Source organism: Ciconia boyciana, chromosome 7, assembly GCF_034638445.1.
Source record: "Ciconia boyciana chromosome 7, ASM3463844v1, whole genome shotgun sequence".
Taxonomy (NCBI): domain Eukaryota; kingdom Metazoa; phylum Chordata; class Aves; order Ciconiiformes; family Ciconiidae; genus Ciconia; species Ciconia boyciana.
Genome location: NC_132940.1, coordinates 47,628,932 through 47,648,771, shown reverse-complemented (window position 1 = coordinate 47,648,771; position 19,840 = coordinate 47,628,932). Strand labels below are relative to the sequence as shown.

The 19,840-nt window shown below is 42.5% G+C and overlaps 1 protein-coding gene across 7 annotated transcripts in view; it reads left to right on the top strand.

The window, feature by feature from the left end:
- Nucleotides 1-19,840, top strand: part of DOCK10 (dedicator of cytokinesis 10) — a 165,010-nt gene that overhangs the window by 26,337 nt on the left and 118,833 nt on the right. The gene's annotated exons all lie outside the window — the stretch shown is intronic.

The following is a 19,840-nucleotide window of genomic DNA, read 5'->3' as shown; positions in this document are numbered from 1 at the left end:
CCAGGGGGTTTCACTGAATTCAGCTTCTGGATTAAAGTGCTAATTAACACAAAGTAGCGCTTGATGCTTCGCTGTAAGAGTAACTAACAGTGTTGATAGTTGGTATATAAGCATAATGTATGCTAATGAGACCCTACATTTGAAAAACAAAGCTGTTGATACTGTGTGTGTGTCCAGGCATTTTTAATGGGCTGGGAGATTTCCTTTCCAATGATAGCTCATGCTTCTGTGAGATTTCCTTAAAACAGAAGGGGTTTTTTAGCTCTTCAGTGGTTTCTTTTCCCCTGTACATTAGCCATTTTTTCAGTTCTTGAATTTTGATCAAGGCCTGGACGCTACTTTTAGGTGGCTTTGGCTTGTTAGTTTACTTGGGTTTGGACTAAGTGTCATTTTTCTCTCCTAAGAGATGAAATGCCAAGATTGTGTCATTCCTACTTGTATCTAATAATAGCTTAATCCACAAATAATTGTAACGAAGTCACTTGGGACACTGGCAGAGAATAGTTTGATCCAAAGACCACTGAAATGAATGGGATTCTTCACTGAGAGCGAAGCGAAGCTTTGGGTCAAGCCCTAGGGTGCCATTCCATGTACGTGTGCACACACACGCGCATGTGCGACAGTGTCGGGCTGTGCTATGGAAACCAAATTTCATAAAAATCCCTGCTAGCTCTCCCAGCTGAACACTGGTGAATAAAAGAAGATGCCGTACAGACAGACAGGAGATGCGTTAGCAGCCCCCAAGGTAGCAGAGCAGTTGCCATAACAGCCAGCCACAGACGTTATCCAGGCCCGTAGTGCTGCTGCTGGAATTAGAGTAGGAATGTAGGTCTTGCAGCTGCCAAGTGCATCTTTTGTGTGGCCAAGGTGTCAGTGGCAGTTCTGGAGCAGGCAGGGGACTGATGAAAACATAAACAACAGCAGTGACAGCAGGCAGGATTGCTGATTTGGTGCAGAAATTACCCAGCTGTGCCGCTGCGCTGTTGTAATCGCATTGGAAAAGTCAAACTAATAAGCATGATATGAGGGTAGGGTAAGCATGATATGAGGGTAGGGTACGCTGGTGGACAGGCAGGCACATCAGGTAAGCATGTGAAGTCTGTGCCCAGTGAGATCCAAGGGGGAAGATCCAAGGGGACTGGCAGAGCTGTGGGTGAGTTTGTGCAGTGCAGTGCTGCTAACTATTTTCCATATGCACTCAAAGCAGCTTACTCTAAAGAAACAAAGGCAAGAAACAATGGCAATGAATTTGTTGCTTTTAAAGGACAAATTTAAAGGATTTAGCTTTTCTGGCAAATGCTTTCATTAGAATGGTGATGTCTTTTGCCAGATCGCTGAGCAATTAAACCCTAATCAAGCCCAGAAGAAAGTAATTCCATGGAATGTTCTCAGTGCAATTCCTGGTTGAGATTGTGAGGAGGAGTATTATTTACAAAGATCTCATTAACATACATTATAAGGTTGCTTATGCCCCCGTGGGAGTTGATGACAAACTCTCATGGCCTTCATTAGAAAGCAAAGCCTTTCGATGCAAGATAAATACGGTTTTGGGTGCACATCTAACAGAGTTATACATATTAGCTTAAAAGCAGCTTCTCTGGAAAGGCTATTGGAAATTCTTAGCTTTCCTAATGTGTAAGAGAAATCCTTTTTCTGGAGATATTTTTAGGGCTAACTTCCTCTCAAGTGCTGTTATCTTACACTTTCTACCATTAGCACTTGCTGTGTTTCCAGGTTGGTCATGTGATTGCTAAGCATCCCTGCCTGCTTTTTGAATGACTTGCCAGGCAGGAGCCAGAAAGGCGAGTTGTTACTGCTGACTGCCGGCAGCTGCTTCTCCCTGCCTGGATCCTGATTGATAAAACACTAAAACGCTTTCCTCTTACCCTTCTTGGAAGGTCATCGGTGTCTGGTTCAGTGTCGGAGCCTGTCAGCAGAGACCCTTCTCAACACAAGCCTCCTAAGTAGATGGAAAAATGTATTACTCTGCAGAAGGCACGCATGTGTGGGAACACACAACAACTACACTATTGAAGGGCGTTTCAGAGCTGCACACTGCTGTTTCTCATTGAGCCACGGCTATTTTAGCATGAGCTGGATGAAGCAGTCCAGATTTCTGTGTTTTTTTTTACCATTTATTACATTTACAACTCAAATGAGCTTGCTGTGCTTCAGAAAATTGCAAGAAGTTAAAAGATTACAGCCCAAATCCCTCAGTGAGCTTAAATATGTCTCTCTTTTGTGTGGCAAAATACCCTAAGGCAAAGTATTTTAAAAACAGCAGTGCTGATAATGAGAGCTAATAACTTTCCAGATGTTTGCTATTTTGCTACATAAGACTTTTTTAAAAAGGTATTTAAACTGATCCTGCCAGTTGTTGTGGATGCCTGTGTGTGTGTTTAATGAACAGCTGGCTCTTTTGAACTAGGAATTTTAATACTTTCAGTTCTGTGAAACTGGAATCAGAGGAGGCGGCTGATTGTACAAGAGAGGGAGCACATTTTCTCATGTGAATTCAGAAGCAGAGAGGGAGGGAGAGAGAAAAAAGCATCGTAATATTGCGTGTGTTTCAGTTTCAGTGGATCAAATCTTTCCTCTATCTGCATCCAAGCTATTTGGTTGTGATCAGATGATCAGAGCTCAAGGAAGTGATTGGAGAGCGAGCTGGCTGCAGCTGCACTGTAGGCTGTTTTCAGGGACAAGGAGCCACTGTTTTTCAAACATAGCATAAACATAGAAGTTATTTTGTAGGCTTCAGGATGCAGATATGGGTTGTGCTGCCAGCATTGTTCTGCTCCAAGCCTTTCGTTCTGTGGTACAGAGGAACTGTCCACATATCTGCAGGCGACGACGACGAGAGGAGTTGTCACATGAAATTCTGCCGCTGGATAGCGATGATGAAATGAGCAGACCCAGGACTCTCATCATAATGGTACGGTATACTTTAATCAGCAGAGAGAGGTGGCAGAATTATTATTACAGATGTTGCATGATTATTTTTTTCCTTTAATGTGCATAGAGAAAGAGCATTGACAAGCTATTTGTCACTGTAGCTTAGTTTGCTGGTAGATTTGCTGTCTCTGCTGTCAAACAGCTGAAATGTTACTTTATAGGTGAAGCTGTGAGCTACGCATAACCTCTACATAAAATAAATGTTCTGTTATTTAATCGTTGATGGGGTTTGTTGCTATTTGCGAGACAGGCAGCGCTGGAGCCGATAGTGTGGTTATGTTTTACTTCAGACTTGGAATTCCAAACAGCAGACAGTTTAGGAAATGTTTACTAAGTCTGTTCATCATAAAAACAAAAACAAACGCAAAAGCCAAACAAAACAAAACCCCTTTACTTTCACCCAGGATGCAGCTGGAATTTATATCAAGTTATATGCAATAAACTCCCATATATCTTTGCTGCAAACTGTTTGCAGCAGTAGAATGTTTGCTGGATCACTGCTTTGCAGTTTAGTGAGTTGCTTCCGTTCTTTAATGAAGGGGGGCTTTAAAGGCTCTGGGTCTTCGAGATTCATTTTCTTTCTGAATTAAATTGGATTACTTATATTTTGTGATGGGAATGTAATAAGCACTGTAGGTTTATTAGGAATAAGTGACAGGGTTGTTCCTCATTGTAAGTCATTGTTTCAGAATGAGGAATACACTTACTGCTTACTTACTGCTCTTCCTTGCCAAATACACGTATGGTGAGCGTTGCCAGAACACTGGAGTGGTTTGGGTCTGAGGTGGCAATGATTTGGTACTGCGTGGCTCTTGCTTGATAAAAATATTACCAAGACACTGCAAATAGTATTTTTGCCAGTTTGTCAGGGCACTCATGTATATCATTTGAGTGGTAGAGATTTTTTTTTTTTATATAAAGTATGTTATGATGAAGTCCAAAGTGCATCTCACTGTATCACACAAGGCAGTAACTTAGTTGTGAGTGAGTGATGGTAACACTAGAGAATTTAATAGCTGTCATGAGATCTAGCAGTGGTTTGAATAGAGCATTGCTGCCCATAGAGAGGTGTGTGGTGCAGTCATGGCAACTATAGTAGCTAGGACCCAATCCAAGCGGTGCTTTATGTATTAGCTGAGGGTATTACCCAGTGCATGGGGGAGGCTAATGGCCATAAGGAGGAAGGGGATGGATTTCATCATCGTGAAACTGATGTTTAAGCTGCCCTTGCTTTAAAATCCAGTCTTTATAAATGAAACTCTTTTTTTTCCCTTTTTTTTCCACTTAATGGTTAAATAAATGACCTTAGCAGTATTGAAACAAGTAACTGTCTCTTTCCTGCTAGTAATTTCAAGCATAATGAAGTGAGAAGGGTCTGGAAGAAATTACGGCATGTCCGAGTATGGATCATCTGTGCAACTTGTTTCAGTCCTTGGAAGAAAAGTGTAGTCTTGGGTGTCGTGGCAGCAAACAACATACCAAGCTCCCCATACCCAGATGCAGTTATCAGCAGCTTGAGTTGCAGTTCTTTGTGTGGTAAATCCTGGGAGAGTGGGGCTCCAAGAGCTACGGCAAAGGTCCCTGGGCTCTCGGAGAAGTGAGGCTTTACCACAGCACAGAGGGAGCTGTGGAAGCTGTCCACCACCCTGCAGAGCTGCGGATACCCGAAGGAGAGGCATGCTGGTTGGACTGTCAGATGGTCTGTTACCTGCTGCTGGTTGTGGGCTTCCAGGGATCCTCTCCCGGTCTCAAACACATCCACCCATTGTAGTAATGGAGGCTTAATGTTTTCTACAGCAACAGTTAATGCACTGGTGTTTGTCCTGTCAAAAGGCTGCCCTTCCCCAGGGGATCTGTGGGATCATTTTCTCCCCCTCAGTCCCTTTGAGAAGAGGAGGATGAGCGGTTCAGCCCTGTCATGAAGCTGGTGTAGGTGCAGGCAGGCACGTTGGAGGAAAGCTGCTGGGCAGGGGATGACGCGGGAAAATGGTCTTCCCTTGCACGTCTGTCTTTCTCCTCTGGATGTGTATTATTACTGTGTCTTTTTGTTTAGAAGCAGTTAATTATGTGATTAAAATAATTTCCCACTGAGCTTTGCAGTTAGGCTTAGTAATGATATGGAGACCTGGTGAGTTGAGAAGAAAGCGCTGCTTCAGAGCACTTCTGCAGCAGAAATGGATGGTCCTGTTTCCACCAGAATTCATGTTACTTGAAAGAGCAGCATGATAAAGAGGGCTGGAGGCTACTGGACCTTAGTAAAGCATGTGTTATGGTCCTAACAGATCATGTTTTTTTCCCTTGGTCTGTTGTAGATCATTGAAGTTTATGTCTGGATAATACAGTGGAGACAACTATGTAGACAAGCAAAAGAGTGTTTAGTCCACACTGTCATTATGCACATTGTGCAGATGCCAGGAGCTAAACTGATCCGAAGGAGTTTACTGAGTTTTCATGTCTGAGGGCAGTGAGTGATTGGGGTGCCCAAAGAAGAGGGGCAAGGAAATCCCAAAATGCAGAATATATGAAATATACTGACATGCCTGGGTGCGATCGCCAGAGGATGTGGGCTCCTGGCAGCTGAAGATCTGGCATTTTATCTTTTCAGGCCTTCAGATGAAATGGTCCTCCTCTTTGTAGCTTGTGTGCCACTGGCTATATGCTCCCTACTGGGAATGCTAGTATTTGGTATTGATTTCAGGGGATAAACTATGCCGCCTTTTTGAATGGCTTTAAGTCCCCAGGCTCTGCTGCGTGTTCTTGCAAGTTTGCCTGTCCGGTGTGAAGCAAAAGTAAAATCTCAATGTTGCCTTGATATGGAAAAGCAGTCCTGGGGCAGAGAGAACAGCAGTCTACCCTGAAATACTTCCAGTAAGTATACAGTTCTATAGATGTGCCCCGTATTCCTTTGTTAACGCCTGAAGGGGAACATCCTTGTAGGATATTCTTCTAGGAATTGTGCCTTTGCCAGTGGCACTCCAAGCGGGAGATGCTGTGGGTGCACTCCAGAGAAAAGAAAGGGAGGAGGCCCGAGTACAGCCTCTGGCTATTGCTTAACGACTACCTACTAATCGCTGTATGAAACCTTTAGGCATCACAGCAGGTATTTCTAGCATTCTCGTCCTTGCAGAAAGTGAAGATTGATGTCTCTATTCACAGAATCCTTTTTTCCTCTTCAGTTTGTTCGTTTAGAAATCCGGTTTCATCCTTGGGCAAGACAGATTAATAATGAGTTTTAGATCCTGGCTGGGTGCACAGAGCAGGGAGATATGTCAGAAAGACGAAACTGGAAATGGTTTGTCAATGACTGTTGTGTGTCGTCATCTCTTGGACGCAATCCTGGGAGTTGCCAGAGACATGCAAAATAAGTATCCAAACAACCTCTAATTAGATGTACAAGTTGAATCAATGTGTTCAGTGACTCTTCATTTAATAGAGCGTCTTGTTGTTTTCTGTACCTTTAAGAGTATGTCTGTAAGAGCTGGTTTTTAAAATAAGTCCATGAGATGGTGAGGTTTGAGATACTAAAAACCTATGTAGAGTGAATGCAAATCACTGTACGTGCTGTTTCTGCAAGAAAAAGGAGAAGAGGAAGTTGCCTGAAGGAAGAAAATGTAGTACATGGGGTTATGTGGAACTGTTTGGTGTTTGGAGTGGGGGCAGTAACGTTTAGGATGATGCTTTGCATTTGGAACTTGTGACTTGAAAAGAAGTTGAGCTTTATCTAGTAGGTCATTCTTTGTTTTTTCATGTGATTTATTATGAACTGTGGCAGCTGAGATTTGTGTGGAAGATAGAGCAAAGCGTGATATTTGAGGATATGATCATCCTCTCCCCCCCCGGTAACCAGCTACAGAAAAATGCAGTACAGTGTTTTGCATTTTGAATAAAATACCGTAACTTGAACTGATGTGTTAGCTTGAACACAGCAACAGCAAGGTGACAATACTACTCTGTTTATTCAGTTTTTCATCTCTGAAAAGAGACAGCTTGCAGAGATTTTCTCTACTCTTTCCAGTTACAGAAGAAGCGAGAGAACCTCCCCTGTTGCACAGATGCAGGATGGCTGCTCTGCTCTGGCATATAAGTGGGGCTGGGGCGCTGCCCAAGCTGCTTCTCAGGTCACTTAGTTTGTAAACGGAATTTTAGTCTTCTAAAAGCAGTAGAAACAACAAAAGCATAGCTTTGAGAATTTTTCCTCATCTAATACTAAAGTTTACCTCCAGAATTGTGTTCCTTAAGTTTTGGTGCATGATCTGTGTTAATTTTATATTTCTAGTTGAAATAATTCAGTGCAATCATTTCCTCATTTGTATGCATTTACCTACTGAAATTTGTACCATATGCTTACTAAGTGCTATCAATAGATGGTAACTCTAAGAATTGCAAGATCTCCAACTCATGACTTACTGTTTTTGTAGGTGGGAATGTGTCTGCGTGTACCCAAATGGGGAGGTCTTGCAGCGGCTTTTGGAAGTCAGCTGCAAGTTGAGGCTCAACTCTGGGAAGAGAAGGGTGTTCTCTTCCTCCGATGTCTTGGAGGAGGGATTCTTTGGAAAGCTGGGTCTGTGAAGTTCAAAAGAAGTATTCAAAATATTCATAGCTTTTAGCTCAAGTCAGAAGCTTCAATGTGTAATACATTTTTAAGCAACAATAAACATGTGTAGCTTTATTTGACCTTAATCGACTTCCACTTCAGCACTTGACCTCAGCAGGAACAGAAACAGGCCTATGTTTGAATAGTTGAATAACATTAGAGTGTAAAGAGGAAAAGTAGTAAGTGACGCACAAAATGCAGTTCTACTTCAGACCCAATTTTGTTCATGTTACCTTTGTGAGTTCTTTGCCTTCTGTGCCTAATGCTCAACAGGCCTGCTGGTAACTGCAGAGTGATTGCCAGCCTCTGCCCTTCGGCGCGTCTGCTCCAGTGGGGTCAGCGGGGCTCGGCACCGTCATCAGCAGAGCAGCGTAGGAGGGACGGTGTCCTCCTCTCTTCTTCAGAGCAGTGTTTGTTCTTCTGTGCTGAAAGACTTCTGGTTTGTTTTTGGCTTTTACCAGTTCAGGCAGCAGCTATGGCTCTAGGTGTAGTTTCTTTAAATACAGAGGAGAGTGAGCCCAAGATGTGGATCTGTTTCATGCTTCAGAGTGTTGCAGTAACATTTAGAGTACACATATGGTTGAAAAAGAGACGGCATTAAAAACAGCCTTTTTCCACTGAGAAAATCTTCTCCATCTGACTTTAGTACTCTGAGCAACATTTTATATTGCTTTCACTTCTTATTAGTGTTGCAGCAACATGTGTAGTACGACACTATGTGGAATGAAATCATTATGAATCTGTTAACCAGATTCTTATGACAGCTTACGAAGAGTGTGGACACAAAACAATAAAGTGATGAAAACATCCTCCTACATAAAAGGAATTTTTTTTTTAAAGAGACGCAAGCTATTTATTTGTAAGCGATGCATACCTGAAAGAGTAGGGTATAAATTAAAGGGGCACAGAAAAATCTCTGTAAGTAGCAGTCCTTAGGAGTGCTTTGGGAAGGCTTTGTGATTTTATGCATTTGACAAAAATCACAATTTAAGATGCGTGTTCAAAATGCTTCTTGGGAGAGGAGAAAATTGACCTATAGAAAGGCAAAGTAACTTGATTAAAGCCAAGAAGGCAAAGAGAGAAACAAACACACACCAGGAAAAAAAAAAAAAAAAACAAACAAAAAAAACCCAAAAAAAACTTCAGGTTTTTCAGGCTTTGGCCATCTGCAGCCATACTGCTTTGCCTAATAAGCACATTTCTAAACAAATCTATGCACACACATGCTTGATTTGTCGCAGTTTTGTTTGCGATGCTCTGTCTGCAGTTCTGCTTGGCTCTAGCTCTGATGGGCTGTAGCAAATGCCAGCTTTCCATGTTTCCCTTAATAGTTTTGCTCTTTGGATCTTCCACCATGCTTTCTTTGTCCAAGTATTCCAATCCTACAGAGGGGAGGTAGGAGAGTTAAGAAAAAAATAGATATATCTATGTATTTGTGACCAGCAGCCTCTAGGTCTATTTTCAGAGACGTTCTCTGTTTTTATGCGCATCTTGGCCTGCACAAGTAGTTCCAGACTCATAACTTAGTTCAAATAATTTGGTCTTTTGCCTCCCACAGTGAGGTTTTGGTAATGGGATGTGTGACTGCTTCTGGCACGATACTGACCAAGCTGTATGGGTGGGTTAGGTTCACAGTTAATATCTACAGAAATGGACTGGAAGCGCCGATACTGCCTGCTACCGTATCTTGGCTGAGAAGCAGTGTCATCCCACGCTGCTCAAGCTCCATTACAGCAGCATGTCTCTGTTAGTGGTATCACTGTCCACAGCTCACAGGAGGCGGGTTGACGCAGCGCAGGCAGCGTGTATGAGCCAGAAGGATGCAGAAGTCCACCTGCAATGCTTCATGCACACCCCCAGCACAGCTCAGGTGTTTGCACTGCATTACCAGCGAGCGTGTGCCTGCGGGCATCCGCAGCTGGAGCACCGACCCGCACTGCACGCAGCAGCTGGAGAGCCTCAGGCCGGGAGGGTGAGCAGCAGTGTGGTGGCAGCAGCATCTTCATGTGTACGCACTATCCTTGGCCCAGGCTTTCTTCTGCCGAGTATGGTGAGCTGCAGCCGATTCAAGAAGCACACAAAGGACTAGTAAATTAAACTCATGCTTTCAGAAGACGGTATCAGTGCCAGTCCTCAGCCCTTGCCTCACTAGCATTAACTCACCGCTGGCTGCAGCACTGAGAGCCAGGCTGGGCTTTATTTTTTTGTGCCATTGTAGGTGCAGAATCCTCTGAGTAGGGCTGATCTGGATTTAAATGCATATAGCTGAGTCCAGAGTTTCAGAGCTTTGGCTACAAACATGGGGATATTGATTTAGCTTGGAAACAACTATGCCCTGTAAGAGAGATGCTGAGTGAGGAAGGGAGCTATAAAGAAACCGGGGCCCTCTGAGAACGCCTGCCAACTGAAAGTACTGCCAAAGTAAAAGCTGCTGGGAGAGGCAAAGGGGTGAAGGAGAGCTGTCGAGGGAAAGACAATGTGTAAGAGAGGAAGAGTTCAGTGATGAGAAAGAGAGAAGCCAAGTGGAAAAAGCCATTTCTTCTCATCTGAAATTAATTAGGCACACTGCTGTTAAACTTTGGTAAGGTTTGATTTTTGAGGGCAAGCCACCACTGCTCTATGTTGATATATCAAGATATTCTAATACTGCCTTTTCCTTCCTCCTTGTTCTTACCAAAAGCTTTGTTTTTGCTTCACAGTGAGTATACTTCTTCCTACTGATGTTAATCCGTCCTCCCTTGCCCTTCTTTCAGCCCTTCCTTCCCAAAGTGGAAAACCATGTTCTGCTTTGACTTCAGGATAAATGCAATACACTCGCCTCCTGGGTGGTCTGGAAATCCGAATGGAGTGTGGCAGAACTATTCCTGATATTTCTCACTTCCATGAAGTTTTTTTCTTTACAACAGTAATCTTAATACACTTGATCTAAACCTAGATTAAATAAATCAGAATTCCAGTTCAGCCCATTTCAGACAAAAGCCTGATGCAAAGTTTCATTGCTCATAAGAGACAAAGCGATACATCTCTGAGCCTTTATGTCCATGCTTCATACTGTTCCATCTGTCAGAATCATTTGGTTTTAATGCATGTGGAAAGTCTTTGTTGCTCCATAGCCTCTCCAGCAACCTCTGGCCAGCAAAGCAGGGTAACAACATGGCACAGTGCAACAGGAGTCGTTTCACTTAATAGCAGCTGCTGAACCCTTCCACCATCAGCTGCGGCAGAAAGATAAATCGAGGAGTAGATACTGTGAGTACATCTACAGCGTAAACTGAAGTGTCATTACTGTGTGCTGTAAAACCTAGTGTGGCTAGCATTGGTGATCTTCTATTTTTCTCTGCATCCCAGGGGGGTTGCCACCTGATTTCTAAAAACTCTCAAGAGATTCTGACTTCTAGATTACATTTCCTGAATCATACAAGGTTTTGATGAAAGGCGTCACCACGTCATGACTGTTAGGTGACTACTGCGAATGTATGGATGAATACAGACTAGTTCCAGATTGCGATACCTCCTGTAACTTAAGAGGAACTGGACAAACACAGGCAAATGGTTTTGATGTTTCCTTAACCAAAAAAAAAGTTTGTAAAGGCAAAACACAGGACTTCATTTCTAAGGCTAAGCAGCATTTCAGCATATTTGAGCCTGTCAGCTAGTACTAACTGGCAGCTCTGATTTTGTGAGTGAAACAAGAAATGAATTCTCTGCCAAAGTACTCGCGTTAACTGAACTCTTGTTCACTGCAGTACTGTTGTTTCAGGAATCCAGAAACAGGCACAGTGTCTTCAGAGCGTTTGGAGCTAAGGAAGATGGAGGAAGACGGAGTGTCTAGGAAATACAGGAACAGTTCCTGGTCTTTTAGCTTTTGGATCCCTTCCTTGAATAATTAAGGCTTCCAGCTTGAATTAGTGATTGGAGTGAGGAATACCGTGGTGGAGAAAGGATGAGGATTCTGCACCAAAAAGCATGTCACATGAATACTTCAGGATGTTTTGGGTGGCAAGGGTCTGACATCATCTCGGGGCGCTATTCCAAGTCTAGTCCAGCTGAAGCTGGCTCAGACCATGCACCATCATCTCCTATGCCGAGGTGTGGTAGCTGTACATATGTGCACACATTTCCAGTCAGAAAGAAACTGATTCCTTCATTGTTCTAGGGCTCAATTATTTCTGTTCTGCTAGGACTCTTATTTTAAACTCGGACAACTCTGTAAATAAATACATATTATACAAAATGTACTTTTTTCATCCTGTTAATTTGGTGCCTCTTCAGAACAAAATGTTATGCTCTGTCAAAACAGAAAGAATTTGTGTCCAATATCTTACTTCTGCAATTGCAGTCTGTTAATAATTATTGCCAATTTGTGGTTAGCGTAAAACATAATAGATTCTGTGTGTGTGGTTTTCAATGAAAAATAGCCATTGTAATGTTTGTCAGACTTCTTTCTGCCTCAGGGATCACTCTGAATACAGTGTATGGAACTAATTGAATTGAACACTTCATGCCTTTGGTGTTTGTTTTTCCTCACTTCTCATCTGTCAACTGCTGAGCTCATTTTCTTTTCGTTAGTATTGATACTTGCTTGAAGATGAGATGGCCAAATTCAGTTCTCAGTTATATGTGTGCAAATCCAGCAGAATAAGTTTTTCACTTAATGCAGTAAAACGGATCAGAAGTGTAATTCTGTGCTGCTTGCATGTTCTCTCCAAATAAGAAATCGTGAAGTTAGAGTGGAAAATGCGTGTGGCCTTGCTGGATCAGTCAGTGGTTAGCTATGAAACTAGGATGTTGGGAGTTGAACATCATGTCACCAATTACTCATAACTTTCTTTGGCGTTTCAGTAAGGGTTTGGTGTTACCTTGATGTTTTCCACAGGTTGTGATTTATGTGCTAAAATTAGCTCTTTCGGGGGTAAGCCTTAACAGTAAAAAGATTAATTAGTGAAATGTAGCATCCTGGAACCAGATGCTCCACTGTCCTTTTTGAGATGTTTCTTCCATTAGTAAATTATGTGCAAACATGCATTGCAGCTATTTCTATAGGAGATCTAATCTTAATGGGATTACAGAGGAGGACAAGTTCTTGGGGGAAACAGAGCTTGGAATTGGGCCTATTTTTTCTCACTTTTGGATACTTGTGGCTTGAAGGTAAAGAATAAATAGTGTTCACACAGCTCATCTGCACTTCTTTCTGTTCAGTGCCTTAGCTCTTTCCCTGTCTTTAACCCGTTCTTCCACGTGCTTGAGGGGCCTTTTCTCATCTCCCTAGAGCTCCCTAGAAAAAGCAACCAGGCACAGAGCATCCAGTTGCCTGTTTGGTCTCTTCACCTGCCAGCTGGCGCTTGTGCCTGAATTTGCTTATTCAGGCTGTGACTCTGTTTTGGCTTTTGCAGTGCTTGAGTTCCTCTGGCTATTGACCACCGTCAGCTCTTTGGTTTTAAGCAAGGGAACAGCCCTTTAGGAGGTGCAGTGATCTAAGTAGTTATCTAAAAACTTGTTTGTTGCCAGGAATGTCCGGTTTCTTTGGCCTTACAACCTTGCAGTTGGGTCTCCTTTTATCTTTTAACTGGCCTGTTATGAAAGAAGCCAAATCCCTTGTTGGCTGTCTGCTCCCAGGTGTTAGACATGTGCTCCATAACACATCCTTCAGAAGAATGTGAGCAGCAGATGTGTGCAAGAAACAGGGAAAGTAATCCTAACCTTGAATCTGGTACATCCAGTAGGAAACATTTACTGTTTCTGTGCAGACTTTTAACGAATAAGTTTTCCAATATTTAAGATATTCGATATGTTTTGTTGTTCATGATGCATCTGATTCTTTGTGATGGCCATTTGTCCCTTGTAGCACCTGATTTTGTTTCTGCTGACAATGTAGCAAAGACATCAGTTGGGGAAGGACTCGTGATTGGAGTGTTTGTGCATCCGTCACCTGCTTTTGTTCAGAAACCCTCCGACCAAGCAGCTCTGACAGATGGCATGCTCATTCCTCAAACACTTGTGTAAATACAAAATATTTTAGCAGAATGTGTGGAAGTGTACAGAAAACTCATGAACGCAGTTTGAACTGAAGAACTATTTGGAAATAATAGAAAAGTTTACTAACACGTGCTCAATTCTGTTTTTATATAAAAGATAAAAGTGAATCCAAGCCTGGAATTGTATCAGTATGTTCTTGCCTTACTTCTCTGAATCTAATTGAAACTATAAGTATCGGTTAATAAAATGTAATTCTAAAATGTTTTCAGTATATAACAAAGCCAGCTCTTGAAGAATGCACCAAAAAGGACCTGCCCAAATGAAATGCTTGAGAGATGAGTTGACATAAAAGTTTGTACCAGCTCCCACTGAGAAGTTTCTTTACACAGTATTTTTAAGCTGCCAAAAGCTTTTACACATACTGAGTGCTTGCCAATTTTCCTTTTTTAAATGAAATCAAAGGCAATTTTAAGTTACATGAGCCTGCAAAAAGAATGTGAATTGGCGGCTAAACATTGCTTTTTGTAAAATGCATTCAAAAGACAACGGTATTTCTTGGAAATATTTTCACAGAAGGACTTGCTCCTTGAGTCACACCGTGTCTGCAGTGTTTCAGGCAGAACAGGCAGCTGAGTGAGGAGGAACTGCAGCAAACTGCTTTATTTCCCATCCACATCCTTTTCTGGCACTTGTCTGTGCCTGGCTGTAGTGTGTATTTATAGGAAATCAGAAGTTAACCTCTTAGCTTCTGATTTCCTGACCAATTCTTTTGTATCTAGCTCAAGTGGTGCTTAATAGAAATAAGAGTCAGGATGTTCCAGGTATTTCTACGGTAAGAGGGAATTTTCAGGACTTTCCAGAATTTCCAAATTTAAAAAACCCCAGAATTTAAAAAATTACAACAAAACCCAAAAACCAAAAAAAACCAAACCCAAAAAACCCCTCTTGGTACAGAGTCAGATTGTCAATGACCAGTTTACGTTTGATGATAAGGCAAGAGGGAAGGTACAAGGGCTTGTCTTTGCATGTTGAATACAAAGAGCAAGATGTGGGAGTGGGGAGAAACTCAAACACTTATCCCATTGGAGAAAATCATCCGGAGAAGGCGAAGGAAGAATTACTATGAGTCCACTCTCTGCCTTGCAGAGGCTGGACCTGGAAGCTTAGAGCAGCTTTACTGTGTTAAGAATGACATAATTTTGGTCCTGCTTTCCAGGTCACTGAGAAATCATAAATAAATTTTGCTTTTTGATCTATCCTTGGATACCAGGGTTCCATAGCAGCTTCTTGGGAGGGCTTTAATACCTCTCACAATTCAAAACAGACCTACTAGAATTGGAAGATCACAGAGAAGGGTGAGGAGGATCAGCAAAGTTAGGCCATGACTACGTATGGACCTGGACTGGCCTGAAAAATGACTATAAGGGGATATGATGGAAGTCATAAAAATCAAGAACGGTCAGAGACATGTAGACTTTGCTTGCAGTTTCTTCTCTCAACAAGAGAAGCAGGGATCATAAAATGAAACTAATGGGGGGCAAGTTTGGAGGAAGAAGAATTCACGGAATGAATATTAAGACTGGATTTCCTTGCCGCAAAATGTTTAGCATCCATAGTGTCTGCATAGGTTTGAAGAATGATTGGAAAAATTCATGAGAGAAAAGTCTTTGAGAACTAGTAAATACGCAGGTGCCATCTCAGGCCGGGAACCTACATGAGTGGAAATTAGAAGAGTATTCAGGACAAATACTATTATACTGACTGTTTTCTGTACTTCTACCTAAACAACTGTAGATTCTCACAGGTGCAGAAATCTGGGTTAAATGAACTTAGATCCTACCAGGTATGACCGTGCTTACATAAACAGGAATTTAGCATAGTATCCAGGTGAACATTCAGTACTTCGCTTGCTACTGAAATAGGGTTGTACTTGACATTGTCTTGCCTCTTACACATGCAAGCATGTCAGCTTGATTGACTCTGCTCCCATGAATTGTTTTGCGTTTGTTGCAGGTTATGGTCCCTGTGCATGGGCCTGTATTGAGAGTTGGCTGGTGCGCGGTACCTTGCCTGTGCATCGGGACCCACAGCAGTCCACTGGATATTCCTTGCTGTGAGGTTGTAGAACTTGATGGATTATATTATATTTCTTTTTTTCCAGGGTTGGGGTTATATTTAGTTTTAATAACTTTACATAGGCTTTCACAAACTGTAGGGCTCATTCTGGGATCCTAACCACTGCCACTTCAGTTTTTCCTAGAGTTTTTGACCTTCTTATTTTGGTAATACTGAGGATTGCATATTTATTACAAGTCTCAATTAGGATTAGCAGTTTTTAGTTAAGAAATTAAAAACAAAGCCTGGAAAGGTGAAACAATTCTCTGGCTGTACGGAAAGTTATGTCGGAGTGAGAAATACCTTATCAGGTGTTGGTGCTATTAGACTACATTGTTTTGCTTTCTGTGTTCCAAGAGATCAGTAAGAGAAAGGGAATGTCAAAAGGATGCAGATTGTCTTTCTCTCTTTTCCACATACCAAACTTAACTAATGTAAATCTCCCTTGCAGGGTTTTATATTTCACTCCTTTTTTGCTAAAATAAGAAAATAATCTTGCTTATCTGCTTTTTAAATGTGTGCTTTTTCTTTCTTCCAAAATGCCATTATTTAGCTTTCAGTTATAAGATCCAGATGGTGAATTATTATATGCAGTTGCTTGCTTAATTGCTTAAGATACCCACAGGTGCTAGAAGAGAGCGTACAGGAATTTGTAACATTGAATATATGTTACAAGTATGTGATATCAAACACAATAATGGTCGTACAGTCAGCTTGCATACACATGGAGGGGAGTGTATTTTAGTACTTAGAAAAAACAATGAAGAGCATTCCAGGGTATTTTATGTCAATATTATGGCATTGTAGATGTTGATTGTGACCTTGAGTAAATAAGTGAGTTGCCTGACCTCCTTTTGCTTCAGTTATTCCAGCTGGAAAATTGGGTGAAAATGTGCATTCTCTTTATAAGCCAGATGTTGTCTGAGCTGAGCTTTTCTTAGTAAAGAAAAAGAAAAATCATTTCTGCAATGTAGCACAGACATGAATAGCAAGCATTAGAATTACAATCAGAAAAGCATGCAGCGGAAGCCAAAATCACAGCAACATCGACATGTCTGGAGATAGTAAATTTAGATTATTAAATTATTTAATTGCCTTTTATGGCCATTCATCACTATGTGTTTTGTTGTCAGGGGCTGATTCCAGTCCAAGTAGATGAAAACAAAAGGGTAATGTTTGTTTGAAATTTCCCAATGGATCAAACTAAAGAAGAAATTAAAGTAATTGTATATTTTGCTTTCGTACACATCAGCAGGACAACATTGCTAATGGAAAGTTTATTCTTCCAACCTGATTGCTGATGTAAGAAGCAGCATTTTGATGGCTAAAGAGAGTAAGTATAGCCCTATTTCTATCCAACCTGTGCAAAGATAACCGTAACAAAACCCCATGGATAACATGCTCAGTTGTGCTGTATGCAAGTCTGGGGCTCTGCTGTGCGACAGGGACTTTCACACTTGCAAAGAGGACCAGCTGGTAGCACCACGGCACAGTACCCCCTCTCTTCTTGCTCCCCCAGTGGCTGCTATCTCCATAGGGCTGAAAGGGTAGGTGAGGAACGGCTGCAAGCATGAGGGCCACGATACTGGTTTTCTGTGATACTGTGTGGCCGTAGCTGGAGGCCTTTGGGGTTGCATCAACAGGTCTCCAGTTAGTGGCAAGGGAATATATTATATTAATGCCAGGTGCGGGTGGGTTTCCAGCTGGGAAATCTGCTGAAATGATGCTGCTGTTTCGAGTATTTTCTTGGAGGGTTGGCTGATATAAATGTTACCGTGGCAAGGTGTGCGCACGTGGAGCGGTGTTCCCAGGCTGTGGGAGAGGGAGGGACTGCTGCTGGCTCAGCTGAGCCTGCTTCCCGAACAGCAAGACATTCTTTAGGAGCTGTAAAATCAGCAAAGGGGTAGTAAGCGGCTTTTGGACCATGGACGTTATCGGCAAGCTCTTGTGAGTGCTTACAAGACCATTTTGAGGTGATGAAATACATGTGCTGTTAAGGGCCCTTGAGCGCTGTGTGTGAGATCAGGCTGGGAGCTGCCAAACTGCCCTCCCGGAGGCCTTCTCCTCGCAGCCCTCCCGGAGGCCTTCTCCTCGCAGCCCTCCCGGAGGCCTTCTCCTCGCACCCCTCACGGAGGCCTTCTCCTTGCACCCCTCCCGGAGGTCTTCCTTCTCCTCACACTCCCAGGCCATGCTTTCAGCCACAGATGAATCTTACCCCCTCTGGCAACGCAGAAAGAGACTGGCAAGCGCAGCCTGTGGACGGCTCCTGACCGCCAGTTCAACTAGAGGGTGTGTTTTAGCCTTTCTCACAGGGCAAAGAAATACAGCAGCCTCTCACAAATTTGTTCTGTGTGAGTGCACTAATATCTGGGGCATGAAGTGAAGGTACAGAGGAAGGAATAGCTGAGATAGTGCGCTGTCGGGCTAGGAAGAAAAGAAATGGATTGAGATAGGTGGAGTCACTGGCATTGGGGAGTGTTGTCTGGAAAGATCTGGTAGCAGAGCTCTGACAAATATAAGGGGCTTCTTTTCCTGTATATTTATGCAGGGACACTGTCCCCCCGCCTTGGAGAGCTCACCTTGTGCGCTGATGTCGTTTCAACCATGATGGATTCCCGGCCCTTTGCCGGGTCCGAGCTAGCTGTATGGGTGTGTAGGCAGAATGCAAGCATCAGCTATTCAGAAGACTTTATGGAGTGTTTGTATGTGAAGGTTGATGTTTCAGCTTAAGTTGTTAGACCATAGGTGGAGTCATATTTCTCAAAAAACAATGTCATTCACTTCCAGTTGATTCAATACCAGAGTGACTTTGCAAAAGGTTGCTTCATATGTAGTTTTTCCTAACTAAATTGTTTTACCTTTCTGTTTAAATGTTTCTGTTTTATATTTTTTCCCTTTTTTCAATAAAAAGGACATTTTCAAAGCATGGATCAATACTGAGCATTTAATTCCAAAAGACAATCCTTCTTGGTTTGTTTTGTGGTTTGTTTTTTTTTGTGGTTTTTTTTGGGGGGGGGGGGGGAATATTCAGTCTTTGACAAAGGGATTGGGGTGGAGGTCTCTAGGGCCTTCCATCTTCTTTGGTAGGTTCTAGTAAAAAACACCCATCTGTTTCTGGTCCCAGTGTAGTAATCTGCTTTACCTGTCCAACATGAAGCTTTAGGAAGTGCAGTTTTTACATGCATTGACAAACCACTACAGAGCACGTGCTATGCCCAGTGCCTGGAAGATGCAGATAAGATGAACGTGTGGTGTCCAGTCATTGTCTCAGTTTTAGTCTCACAGTCCCGTTAGTAGATTTTTGGCAGTCATATCTGAAAACACGTGCAGTGTGTTGTGACTCACTACAATCAATTTCCTAGCAGGCACGCTGACCACAGAAAGTATGGCAAATTATATCTGATACAGCTTGCTTTGTCCAAATACATGACTGACTTCTAGCAGCGTTGCCCTGCTGCACTGTTTGGGGTGTGACAGACAGTGATGGTGCGCTTGCTGGGGGATTGAAATTGAAGACCAAGTGAGGAATATACGAAAAGCAGCATCAGTGTGTACTAATGTAGCTTATCTACTGGCACTGCCTGCATGTTGTGGGATATTAACTGTGTTAATCTCCTTGTCATTGGCCTCGGTAGTTGAGTATACCAGCAAGGTCTCAAAGTTTTGTGGCTTCTGTACCCCACATCCATAACGTGGGATACAGAAGGCTGCAAGGCTATGTGGAGTAATTTTTTTTTTTTAATTAAAAATAAAAATTAAAAATAAAAAGATAAGCAGCCCTTTGTGACCCTCTCCAGGGTACCACATTTTTTCTTCTTCTCACCAATGCCTGAGCTGATAGCTGCCTGCTGGCCACGTGCTAATGTCATGGTCACAAAGTACAGAATTGTTTCTGTTTCTACTCCAAGGGCTGGGTGTTGGGCATGGCTGGCATCCTTTGGTTTTTCTTCAGCGACTTTATTGCTGTGGTTCTACCAGGAACTGTGATGTTCTAGAAATGCCACAAGCCATTCAAGGGAGGCACGCAGGTACCTTATCTGTACTCTGCCAAGCTGTGAAGTGTTAAGTTTGTCAGCCAAATTTCTCGGTACTGGTCTACACTGCGGAGACTGCCTGAATGGTAGTGTCACTGTCATCGCAGTGGTCTTAGTTTCTCAATGAAGCAAGTTTTTTTGTGAGAGGTTTGTCTTTCATTTCAGAATT